This window comes from Equus quagga, chromosome 1 (genome assembly GCF_021613505.1).
Source record: "Equus quagga isolate Etosha38 chromosome 1, UCLA_HA_Equagga_1.0, whole genome shotgun sequence".
Classification (NCBI taxonomy): domain Eukaryota; kingdom Metazoa; phylum Chordata; class Mammalia; order Perissodactyla; family Equidae; genus Equus; species Equus quagga.
The window spans coordinates 75599389-75613580 of record NC_060267.1 but is presented as its reverse complement, the minus strand read 5'-3'; positions in this window follow the sequence as shown (position 1 = coordinate 75613580).

Sequence of the window (14192 nt, the reverse complement as noted above, 5' to 3'; positions counted from 1 at the left end):
CTCCCACCTCCATCCATGGTTCTCCTTGCTTCAACAAGATTACATCTGACTTCAGAGATTGACACCCTGTTTATGGAAAATGATATAGGACTTAAGTGTTAGTGAACAACCAACCATCCTAGAACTCATCCACATGCACCATAATGGCTGCAATGAAGAAGACTGCCATTACCAAAGGTTGATAGAACTCTCATTCATTGCTAGTCTGATATAAATTGGTATTATGCCTTTAGAAAACAGGTGGTATCTACTAAAGCTAAATATACATATGTCCCATGACCCATAAATTCTGCTCCTCTGTATATACCCAATAGAAATGAAATGACTATTTCTATCACAAGATTTGTATAAGAATATTCATAACAGCTTTATTTATATAGCCCAAATCTGAAACAACCCAAATGTCCATCAATGGTAGAATGGAAAAATTCATGAATTACTGTAAATTCATTAAACAGAATATGATACAACAATAAGGAGGAACTACCGTCACATGCAACAGTATGGATGATTTTCACAGATATTAAAGGAAGATGCCAGACAACAAAATCTTTCATACTGTGTGGTTACACTTACATGAAGTTCAAGAACAGACCAAATTAATTTATGGAGATAGAAGCTAGAAATTGTTCTCTCTGAGGAGGTAAATGGTAAGGGGCTCAAGGGAACCTGCTGGGGTGCTGGAAATGTTCGACATGTTGACCTGGGCAGTGGTTAAGTAGGAGTATACACATGAAAAAGTGCCTCAAGCTCTACATTTAAGATTTGAACACATTATTATATACATTATATCTCAATTAATTTATAAAAACTAAGAACTTGGGCCCAGGCCATTGCCATTAGCCTCCAAAGAATACGCAGTACTCATTTTCTTTTGATCCAAATCCAAGTTTACTGGACAAGTAGAAGCACTGTATTTGGTACTCAAAATTAATATTCTTTTGACCATTATAGCTTGAAATGCTCATTAAGCATTCAGAGACCCAACAGCTTTTAGTAAATAAGAAAGGAAAAGCAGTCGATTGGGTACTACTGTGGGTTCAACAAAGGTCCATAAATTCCTTGACACTCTTCCCTTCAAGAGCTAGAGCTTAACTCTCCTCCCCTTGAGTCTGGGCTGGACTTAGTAACTCACTTCTAGTAAACACAATAAGGTAGAAGTGATGGTGTGTGATTTGGGAGACTTGGTCATAAAGGGCATTGTGATTTCCTCCTTGCTCTCTCAGAACACTCTCTCTGGGGGAAATTTGTTGCCACGTCATGAGAACAGGCTCACATGGCAAGGAACTGAGATCTCCTGCCAATGGACAGCAAGGAACAGAAGGCTCCCATCAACAGCCACATGAGCGAGTTATCTTAGAAACGGATCCTACAGTCCCAGTCAAGCTTTCAGATGACTTCGGCCCCTGCCAACATCTGACTACAACCACATGGGAAACCACAAGCCAGAACTACCCAGCTAAGCCATTCCAAATTCCTGACCTATAGACATAGTTAGTAAAAAATATTTACTTTAAGCCTCTAAATTTTGGAATAATTGTTATGCAGCAATAGGTGACTAATATCAGTACCCTCTAAGGGAAAATGCCCTTTTCCACCGAAACAAGGTTGCTATAGTTCTCCAGCATCACATCCCTATACAGGTGTCTCTAAGCAGAGTCCAGCTGCTGCCACTCCTCCTGAGTGAAGTCCACAGTCACATCTTTGAATGACACCAATCCCTATAACAGGATATTCTTCAATCCAAAGTGAAAAACACTGAGTGATGTGTAAAAGATGTATGAGAAACTTCTGCTGTTTTCATCACAAATTACAGAAGATGTTTACCATGAGGCCAATTTTGAGTTCTCCTATGTGGGAGAAACCAAACTCCTCTTAGAAAAACTTTCTCATGAAGAATCATTCATTTGGGCCAGCCCAGTGGTGCAGCGGTTAAGTTCGCACGTCCCGCTTCTCGGTGGCCCGGGGTTTGCCAGTTCAGATCCCGGGTGCAGACACAGCACCGCTTGGCATGCCATGCTGTGGTAGACGTCCCACATATAAAGTAGAGGAAGATGCGCACGGATGTTAGCTCAGGGCCAGGCTTCCTCAGCAAAAAGAGGATGACTGGCAGTAGTTAGCTCAGGGCTAATCTTCCTCAAAAAAAAAAAAAATCATTCATTCTCTCTTTTCATCAATCATTTATTAAGCACACATGTGATAAGTACTATTTGATGCTTGCAATACAAATGTGAGTAAACACAGGAAGTTTACAGACTGGTGGGTAGAGAAACAAGTAAATATATAAACGCTATGAGGTGTTAAACGGATTATGACAGAAATAGGGAAGAATGATTCTATTTTGGGATGTTGAAAGATGTAAAGTTATGCAAAATGAATAGTGAAAAACGTAAAAATAAAAATTAAAAAATGTAAAGATAAAATAAAAAGTTTTTGAAATATAAAAAAATGAATAGTGTCTTCTCTGGTAAGATGTGGAGGAGGGAAAAAGATCATTCCAGATGGAGGGAGGAGCAAGAAAAAAGGCATGGAGACATGGAAAAGAACATGGTAAATTCAAGGAACTATGAGCACTTCAGTTTAATGCTCTCAAACATCATTTATTTACATACTGCCTTCTCAGTTTTGACCATATCTTGCAAATTCAAGGAACTTTCAGTACTTCAGTATTAATGTTCTCAAACATCATTTATTTAGATCCTGCCTTCACAATTTTTACCATATCAGCATGTCACCTGCACTGTTATTGACAACACAATTGTCCCCTAGTCTCTGTGGGGGATTGGTTCCAGGACACCTCTCGGATACCAAAATCTGCAGATGCTCAAGTCCCTTATATAAAATGGCATAGTATTTTTATGTAACCTACCCACGTCCTCCCGTATACTTTAAATCACCTCTAAGTTACTTAAAATACCTAATACAATGTAAATGCTATGTAAATAGTTGTTATATTCAATTGTTTAGGAAATAATGACGAGAAAAAAAGTCTGTACTTGTTCAGTACAGATGCAACCATCATAGACCCTTTGATCTGTGGTTGGTTGAATCCGCAAATGCAGAACCCATGGATACAGAGGGCCAACTGTAGTTTTAACTCAACTTTTTTAACTTAAATGTATTTTAAAAGGAAAAAACCAGTATCAGTTGTCAGAAAATGAAGATAACAAAAATCTGCAAAGCAAATATATACTGGTGAAATGCCATGTATGGGACTTTCTTTAAAATGTGCAACTCTAGAGAACAAATAAAGGAAAAGAGAGAGGGGAAAGGTGTCAGATTGGTAAAATACTGACAATTGTTGGAAATATATGAGGAAGTACAAGGGGTTTATTATCCCATTCTCTACATTTTTATTTATGTTTGAATTTTTCCTTTAAAAATTAAATACAACAAAAATCATTGTTTTTAAAGTTTAAATTAAAGTAAAAAACAAACAAATGTAAGCAACCACTGTAATCATTTTTTTTAATGCATACCTAGGAATAATGAAGAAAAAGAATAACTTATGATCAGTTAGTAATAGAGTGCTATTGAGTTCAGTGTTGCTTACTTCTCAAACTATGATCAGGTTCTACCTCAATAAGAGAATTCTATTTTTAAGTTTGATGTTAATCAAATCCAACCAAGATATATTTGAAAGACAATGTATGAGAGGACAGGAATCAACTGATAACCACAGGCCCATTCAGAGCCAGTCTGAATAGACCCCATCTCTTATCAACAAAGTGATAAGAAGCGCTTATCAGAAGCGAGGGGTCCCTCATTCAGAAAGATGCAGTGTTAAAATTCCTTCCCCAACTCACGTAAAAATGTTTAGAACCCCATCATAAATGTTTAGAAATTCATCGTAAATGTTTAGAACCCTGTAATAAGTGTGTAAAACCTTACCATAAATGCCTGAAGCCCACGGATCAAAGCCTGTTCTACCAGCATTTCTGCATGCCTATGTGTTCTCCCTAACCTCTTAAATTTTGTCCCAGATCCTGAATCAGGGAGATAGATCTGAGGACACACACCCCGTCTCCCTGCAGACTGATCTAACAGAATAAAAGCTGATTTCTCCACACAACAGCTGACACTATAATTAACAGGCTTGTTTATGCACATCAGGCAGAGAACCCCAATTTTGTGCCATAACAAACTAAGAGTCCTTAGTTTTTTGTCCAAGCAACTGGCATCCCATTAGAGTCCAGAAGACAAGGGAGTACAGTTTTGGCAGAGGCGAGAAGTGGAATCAAAAATTCTACTTGTCCAACCAAAAAAGACAAATGATTCAACTAAAAAATGGGCAATGGACTTGAATAGACATTTCTACAAAGAAGATATGCAAATGAACAATTGGCACATAAAAGGTGCTCAACTTCATTAGTCATTAGCGAAATGGAAAATCAAAACCACAATGAGATATTTCTTTACACCTACTAGGAGGGTTATAATCAAGAAAATGGAGGGGCCGGCTCCGTGGCTGAGTGGTTAAGTTCACGCGCTCCGCTGCGGTGGCCCTGGGTTCGGATCCTGGGCGCAGACATGGCACCATTCGTCAGGCCACGTTGAGGCGGCATCCCACATCCCACAACTAGAAGGACCTGCAACTAAGATATACAACTATGTACCGGGGGTTGGGAAATAAAGCAGGAAAAAAAAAAAGAAAGAAAGATTGGCAACAGTTGTTAGCCCAGGTGCCAATAAAAAAAAAAACACGAAGAAAATAGAAAATACACATGTTAGTGAGGATGTGGAGAAACTGGAACCCTCATAAATTGCTGGTGGGAATGTAAAACGGTGCAGTTGCTGTGCAAAACATTTTGGTAGTTCCTCCAAAAGTTCAGCATAGAATTACCACATGACCCAGCAATGCTACTCATAGATAGGTACTCAAAAGATCTGAAAGCAGGTACTCACACAGATACTTATATGCTAATGTTCAGAGCAGCTTTATTCACAATAAAGCCAAAAGGTAAGAAACAACCCAATCCATCAGCAGATGGACAGATAAATAAATGTGGTATATCCATACAATGGAATATTATTCAGCCATAAAAACGAATTAAGTTCTGACACATGGTATAGCATAGATAAACTCTGAAAGCATGCTAAGTGAAATAAGTTAGACACAAAAGGACAAATGTTGTATGATTCTACTTATATGAAATATCTAAAACAGGCAAATTCATAGTCAGAAAGTAGTTTTGAGGTTACCAGGGGCTATGGAAGTGGGGGAGGAATGGGGAGTTACACTCCATGGGTACACAGTTCCTGTTTAGGGTGATGAAAAAGTTTTGGAGATAGTGGTGATGGATGCAAAAATTGTGAATATAATTAATACCACTGAATTCTACACTTAAAAATGGGTAAAATGGCAAATTTTATGTTATATATATTTTACCACAAAAATTCTATTTGTCCAAGTTAAGCTGGAGATATCTATTATAATAGATATCCAAGCGGCAATAACCAAGAGGCAATTGGACTTTAGTGGGATGACAGTTGCTCAGAACAAAAACCAAGAAGCATGGAATTCAAGCTGAGAAGAGAGAAGTAAGAAGAGGGAGGGGTGTAATAGTGAAAAAATGGAGGGTCAATGGATCAGAGGTCTGGATAGAACTGAAGAATTGCTGGAATAAAGGTACTAGACTAAATGAGCAAGAAACATAGAAATGATGGCCAGAGAGTGAAATGCTTGGAGGTGGTAAATTACTGGTAATTATAAATCTAGAATGTGACTATAAGAGTTGGTGGTTGAGATGGGGTAGAGGAAAATGATCTTTGGATCTTCTGCTCTGTTAATGAAGTGCTTTTGGAAAGCACCTAAGGATGGGGCTGGTTGCCAGGAGATCTAACCATGAATAGAGGTTTGGAACTTTAGTTCCACTCCTTGATTTCCAGGGAGAGTGGGACTGGAGGTTGAATCAATCACCAAGGGCCAATGATTTAATCAATCGTACCTACATAACAAAGCCTCCAAAAAAGATCCAAGAAGAGAGTGTTCAGAGAGCTTCTGGGCTGGTGAACCCCTACATTAAACCCAGCATATATGGGTTAAAACCAAAAGCACCCATCCACCTTCCCTGCCTATTCCTCAGCTTCCTGGCACCAGAATCCAACATCTGCCATGGAGCCAGACAACCAAGGATATCCACCCGCAGATTCCCTTATCTTGCCATCCCCCTTCCTGCAAGCAGCCTCACAAGGCCAAACACAGGCCAGTGGGAAAGCACCAACTAGCAAGGCCACAGGCTCCCCATCCCTACAAGAAGCCGCAATCCTCACAACCTTTAAAACACTTGCCTCCCATCCTTTGGGGAGACGAGAGGAATTTGAGGGCTCACTCTTGTCTCCTGGCTGATGTCACTGGAAATAAAACTCTTTCCTTGCCGTAAGCCTGGCATTCCAGTTTTATTTGGCCCCTCTTGTGTGACAGGTAAAGAATCTGTGTTTGTGTCCAGTAACAAAAGGAGGGGGTCATGGGAACCTGTGATTTACAGGCAGTCAGAAGCACAGGTAACAACTTGGACTTGCGATTGGATCAGAAGTGGAGGGTAGTATTGTCGGACTGAGCCCTTAACCTGTAGGATCTGAGCCTATCTCCAGGTAGGCAGTTTCAAAATTGAATTGACTTGTAGGACACCCACCTGGTGTTGGAGGACTGTTTGGTGGTATGTGGAAAAAAACCCCACACATTGGAACTGGGTGCAGAATTATAGGTAGATAACCTGGTAGTCCCCAAACTTTTAAAATTGGAGACTGATACTGTGACATAATAAGAAATACATATTTTGATCTTTGTCCCTGGCTCACAGTCAGAGCTCCTAAAACCTTTGTAAGTTCCTATGCAATAAAGGTGGTAGGAGTATCTTTTGTTCTAATATTTGGTCTTTGACTGGTTCCTGATACAGTGCTCCTAAATTCCTTGGAATTTCCTGGGTGATAGGAGTGTCTTTTGTTTTAATGAGGTGACTCTTGGTGAGATATTTTTCAGTTAAAGAAAGAAACACGCACATCAATAATATATAGGTTTTTAAAAAAATCAATTACATGTATGTACTTCAATACTGAGATATTATGATAATGAAAAAGACACATAAGTAGCAGTTCTCAACTTTTCTCCTCATACCCCAGTGGATCATCTTGCACATCTCCTAAGGAATGCACGCTCCCCACTGTGACAACTATTATACTGAAGCTATATATTACATAGTGGGTATAATCAATGGAACATTATAGGTAAAAATGAAACAATATATACTTTCAAATAACAACATATAAAACCGTATGACAATCACAACCACCAAGATGCAGACTAGCGGTGTTTAGTTGACTGATAAACCAACAGAAATGAGCAAATTCACTTGATCTCCACTATCCACCAAGCATGCTCACTTGATACATACTTCGAGGCTCTCAAGCTACTGCATTTTAAAGAAAAAAAATATGATTATTTATTAGTTAAAAACTGCAAATTAAAATTGATACTATTATTACCTTTAATAGCATGACTCTCCTGGACTAATTTTACAAACTCCAAGGGTTGAGAAATGCTGCTCCAAAAATTGTAGATGTTATTCACGGATTGAGGCAGACTGTTTGACAGCTGCGTACTTGGACCTCATGATTTTCCTGCCTAGAAACTGATTTCTGCCTTATAATTATGCCCTATACTTACATTGAAAAATGGCTTAAGAAACAGCTGTGGAGAAAGCTGTTATGGAATTTATCATGGGTTGGTAAATGTTAAAGACACTGCCTACCTACTACATCATATGCACGCAGCTCCATCAGGAGAATAACTTCAAATCTAAATGCCAAAAAATCTTTACTGCCCTCAAGAAAGCATCACATTTAATGTATAAGGTAAATCATATAATTGCAGATGACATGCTCAACCTTAATTAACTGAAAAATCCTATAACTTGTATGACTATGTTGCAAGTTTCCTTGGAAGAGACCTTCTGTTTTATTTTCCCTGATCTCTAGTTACATTTTTTCTTTTTTTTTTATGAGGAAGATAGGCCCCGAACTAACATCTGTTGTCAATCTTCCTCTTTTTGCTTGAGGAAGATTGGCCCTGAGCTAACATCTTTGCCAGTCTTCCTCTATTTTATGTGGGATGTCACCACAGCGTAGCTTGAAGAACAGTACTAGGTCCGCACCCAGGATGCAAACCTGTGAATCCCACGCCGCTGAAGCAGAGCATACAAACTTACCCACTATGACCCTGAGCCCACTGTAGCAGCAGGAACTGTAGTTTATCCCACTAATCTCTCTCTTCTAATTTCTTCCCAGGCAGAAAGGAACTTAGAAATCCTGGAGGAAGTACTTCACAGATATATACGGAGAAGTATATCTGAGCAGAGCAAGGGATAGATTATGATAGACATCGAGTTACATATGAAGATTCTTCTTCAAGGAAGGACCTGTTGCTCAGCTGTGGGGAGGTCAATCAGAAAACAACTTCTAGCTGTCAGGCACTTAAAAGGTGGGACTCAGCTACAGAGAGCTGCCTTACCTGAGATCATGCCATTTGCAGGGCAGCCTGCATGTGGTGAATGAGCAAGGCGTAGGTATAAAGGCCAAATATAAGACACTTAGATGAGAAAAACACTCCAGAGGTCCTCACCAGGTTGGCAAAGGCTTTGTTGGGCCTGTAATGTATTTAAACTTCTTCCTTTGCTGAATCCTGCTTCTCCCTTCCTTTCATAGGTATTGATCTTTAATAAACATCTGATACCTCTAACTCTGTCTCCGTATCTGCCTCTGGAGAACCCAACTCCAATTTTATTGTGGTCAGAAAACATACTCTATAGGATTTCAGTTGTTTTAAATGTATTAAGACTGGTTTTGTGACCCAGTGTATTTTCCATCTTGGTGTACATACCATGTGCACTTGAAAAAATTCTACAGTTGTAGAATTAATGTTCTATAAATATCATTTAGGTCAAAGGCTTTTTTCTTTGCTAGGAAAGATTTGCTCTGAGCTAACATCTGTTGCCAATCTTCCTCTCCTTTTAAAATTTTTTTGTTTTCTCCCCAAAGCCCTAGTACATACTTGTATATTTTAGTTGTAAGTCCTTCTAGTTCTTCTATGTAAGCTGCTGCCATGGCATGGCTACTGACAGACGAGCAGTGTGGTTCTGTTCCCAGGACCTGAACTGAGGCAGCCGAAGTGGAGTGCACCAAACTTTAACCACTAAGCCATCAGGGCTGGCTCTAGGTCAAAATTTTTTGTAGTGTTCTTCAGGTTATCTATGTCTTTACCACCAATTTTTCTGTCTAGTTTTTCTATCAATTGCCTAGAAAAGGGATGTGAAAATCTCTAATTATGATGGTGGAGTTGTAGATCTCTCCCTTTAAGTCTTTCAATTTCTGCTTCATATACTTTAGGTGCATAGAGATTGATGAATGTTATGTCTTCCTGATGAATTGATCCTTTTATCTCTTTAATTTGGCCCTCTTTATCTCTGTTAATGCACTTTATCAAGAAGTCTGTTTGTCTGCTATTAATATAGCCATTCCAACCTTTGTATGCTTACTATTTGTATGGTATGTCATTTTCAATTCATTTAATTTTACTTATCTGTGTCTTTATAAAGTCTGGATCTTATAGAGCATAAAATTGGGTCTTGTTTTTTTAATCCATCAAGAAAATCTCTGCCTTTGAATTGGAGTGTTTAGTCCATTAACTTTTAATGTAATTATTGCTATGGCTGGGTTTAGGTCCACCATATTATTATTCATATTTTTTATTCCCTTTGATTTTTGTTCCTCTGTACCTCCCTTCCTGCTTCCATTAGTAATTTTTAAATACTTCTTAGAGCTTCATTTAAATTTATCAGTTGTGTTTTTGGCTATACCTCTTTGCTTTACTCTTTAACGGTTTCTTTAGGGATTGCTCTATAAACTCTTGACTTTCAGTCTACTTGAAGTTGATATTGTACCATATCACATAGAATTTGGAAATTTAGGTCTGCCCCCATTTCTTTATGCTAGAGTTGCTACATGTATTGCATCTAAATCCCTTGCAATCCACATAAGATAATGCTATAAGTTTTGTTTTAAACAATCCTATTTTGAAGAAATTCACAGGTTAAAATAATCTTTTATATTTACCAATGTCTTTATCATTTCTGATGCTCTTTGATGCTTCCTAAAGAACTGAGTTTTCATCTAGTATCACTTCCCTTCAACTTGAAGAACTTTATAGTCTTCTGGGAACAAATTTCTTAATTCTTTTATCTGAAATATCATTACTTCACCTTTATTCTTAAAGGATATTTTTGTGGATATAGAATTCTAGCTTGAACGTTTTTTGTTTTGTTTTTCTTCTTTTTTTATAAAGATTTTATTTTTTTCCTTTTTCTCCCCAAAGCCCCCGATGCATGGTTGTATATTCTGCGCTGTGTATTTCTTCATTGTGTGTTTTGTTTTTCTCTGCAGCACTTTAAGGATGTTGATCCACTGTCTTCTGGCCTCCATAGTTTTTGATGATAAGTCACCAGTGCTTAGAATTGTTTTTATCACATATAATGTGTCATTTCTCACCTGGCTTTCAAGATTTCCTTTTTATCTTTAGGTTTTAGCAGCTTGTCTAGGATATGCCTAATCATTGTTTTCTTCACATTTATCCTGCTTAGAGTTTGCTGAGATTCTCAAATCAGTACATTTATATCATTCACAAAATTTGGAGAAATTTCAGCCACAATATCTTTGAATATTCTGTGTGTCCCATTTTCTCCTTGCTCTTCTTTTGGAACTTTAACTACACATATGCAAGACATTTTATTATCATCCCACAGGTCACTGAATTTCTATTAATGTCTTTTTAATCATTTTTTCTTCTCACTTGTTTGGGTCATATCTACTAATCTATTTCAAGTTCAGTGACTCTGGGGCCAGCCCAGTGGTGCAGCGGTTAAGTTCGCACATTCCACTTTGGTGACCCAGGGTTCACCGGTTCAGATCCTGGGTGTGGACATGGCATCACTTGGCATGCCATGCTGTGGTAGGTGTCCCACATATAAAGTAGAGGAAGATGAGCATGGATGTTAGCTCAGGGCCAGTCTTCCTCAGCAAAAAGAGGAAGATTGGCAGCATTTAGCTCAGGGCTAATCTTCCTCAAAAAAAAAAAGTTCAGTGACTTTTCCTCTGTCCTTTACATTTTGTTAGTAAACTTATCCAGTGAATTTTAAATTTCAGACATATCTTTAAGTTTTAGAATTTTCTTTTGGTTTTTCTTTGTAGTTTCTATTTCTTTGCTGGGTTTAAATCCTTACCTTCACTGTGAGCATATTTTTCTTTATTTCATTAAGCATAGTTATAATAGCTATATTAATATCTTCCTCTGCTTATTCCAATTTCTGGGTTGGTTGTCTGTTTTCTTGAAATGGGGTCATGTTTCCCCAATTCTTTGAATGTCAAGTAAGTTTTTCTTGTATCCTAGATATCATGAATGATAAGTTATGGAGATTCTGGATTCTGATATATTTCTCTGAAGAGTGTTAATGTTTTGTTTTATCAATTAATTAGTATGGTTGAATTTGAACTTCAAACTCTGTCTCTGAGGCAGAAGCACAAATGAAAGCTCAGATCTTTTGTCTTTAGTTGAAGGGTTAGGAGTCCATAACATACATGCATGGTTCCGGGGTCAGCCAGAGACTTGAGCAGAGTTTACTCACAGAATTTGGGTTGCCCCCTCTTTGAGTCTCTCTCTTCTAGGATTCTTGCCTCCACTTCCCAGGAGTTGTGGTTCCCCTAAACTCAGTCCTATGGTTTTTCATGTCAAAAATACTGCATGTTTTCTATCAAATTATCCCCCTGCCACACCAACTTCAGTATTTCCTCAGGCTAAGAGCCATAAAAATGTGATCAAACCTCCTACCATTCCCTTCTTTCAAGTTTCAACTCCTTTCCATATCCGTTTTTGTTCACTCTCCAGTACCTTTAGGTCATCGTTGTATGTGTGTATGTGTGTTGTCCAGAGTTTATAATTGTTATCTGTGGGAGGGTCAGGTTTAGTAAGAATCTACTTGGCCATACGGAAAATGGAGACCCATTATAACAAAATAAAATTAATTCATGAAAATATAAAAATTACTTAGAAAAACATAAAACTTACTCGTACAATCCTGAAAGAACCGCTGTCACATAATGATGGCAATATTATGCATTTTCCAGCACATGTATTTGTGTGTATAAACATGATAAATATTTTTAAATTAAGATCTTAATGTATGTATCACTTTGTAACCTGATGTTTTTTACTTATTATTTCAGATGTTATAGATTGTTTGGCTCGACACCCATTTTCTAATGCCCTTGTCCTTCCTTCCTTATTATGAAGGTTAAGAAGCCAAAGATCCCAAGTTTTTAAGACTCTCTTAAAATAGTCATGTGACTCATTTCTAGTCAAGATGTTAGCTAAAGTCTGCTAGCAGCGAGATTTTGTGAAAAACTTTGCTTTTCTTCATTAGTTGATCACTTAATTGATGCCTAGAGATGCATCAGTCTAATACATTCCTAACTGAGAATAATACGTGATCACCATTTGTGTCTTCTTAACTATAATCTGAAAACATGACTTTGAATGTCATAGTATTCCATTCTATGAGGGTATCATGCTTTATTTAATCAATTAACTAGCAATTTATCTTATATCCAACTTCTCTGTGTTCTATGACAAATATTGTAGTACACATTGATTATGCATCACAGACTAAATTACTGGAAGTATGATGGGAGACATTTTAAGGCTTTGATATAGACTGTCAGATATACATTTTAATACATTGTACAACCTTGATGACCAAAAGCGATGTATGAGAGATCTTGATTTCTGCCTCTCTTGCAAACCTAGTATTTTTTAAATCTTGATTTAATTTTTAAAATTTCCTATTTTTCTTCTTCATTATCTCAGAGGAGTTCAGCATCTTTCTCTCTTTTCCCACACCCTTAGATTCTAAAAGATGTATGCCTGGAATGCTCTTCCCTCGTATATTATACATGACTTTCTCCCTCACTCTCTTCAAGTCTGCTTGTGTCACCATCTAAGTGAGCTTGAGCTTACTTCACCACCACCATGACCATATAAAACCGCGTTCTTCTACACTTCCATTCCCCTTCCCTGCTTTGTGTTTTGCTGTACCACTTATCACCATCAGTCATACTCTGTATTTTAATTACTTATTTGTTTATTGTCTGTCTGCCACTCTAGAATTAAACTGTATGACAGGTTTTTTTTCCTTCTTGTTTTGTTGACTACTGTATCTCTAGGAATTAGAATAGTGCCCAGCATATAGGAGATGATGAATATTACTTGAATAAATAAATGTTTAAAAGCTGTTAACCATTTACTTTATGGTATATGTCCCTTTATCTTCCTTATATTAAAGAAATATCTCAGAAACATTTAAAACTATTTTAAAATTTTACTTAAACAATGATATAAATCAGTAACTCTCAAAGTGTGGTCCACAGACCAGCAGCATCAGCATTCTCTGAGAACATATTAAAAATTCAAATTCTCAGGCCCCACCACAGACTGACTGAAATCAGAAACTCTGTGGGTGGGGCCCATTTCTAAAATCTGTGTTTTAACAAGCCCTCCAGGCAATTGTGATGCATGCTAACGTTTGGGTATCATTGATTTAGACTCACCTCTCTATGTCTGTTGTCTTTTATTGTTCACCTCTGATCACTTTTAGACATCATTTCTTCATTCATTGATGCTAACTTTAATTCATTGTTTACTGCACAGGATGGCTTTCAGCATTCATTTCTACTGTTCAGTAATAACTATATTCCTGACTGTCCATGTATGGTACTGTTATGGGTTCTCCAAGAGGTGTTGTAAATTTAACCTAGCCATAGCCTGCAATTGTTTTATCCTTCTAAAAAGTGCAGATTATCTATAGTTCCAGACAATGATGATTCATTCTGTGCACAGTGCAAGATTTCCACTTGGTAATAAATTACTAGTGGAAATGGCTTTCACATTGCATTTTCTTCCTCTGAATGCAAATAATTTATTTGGAAATGAGGTCATAATATCCATGAGTTGATCTTTCAACACATGCACACACACACACAAATCCCATTCTCAATATTTATACCTTTTAATTCTCTGAAATGAGGAGGTCAGGAAGGAAGGAACTTGAATGGGAAATATTTGCAAGGATGGCATTGAATTATGTATT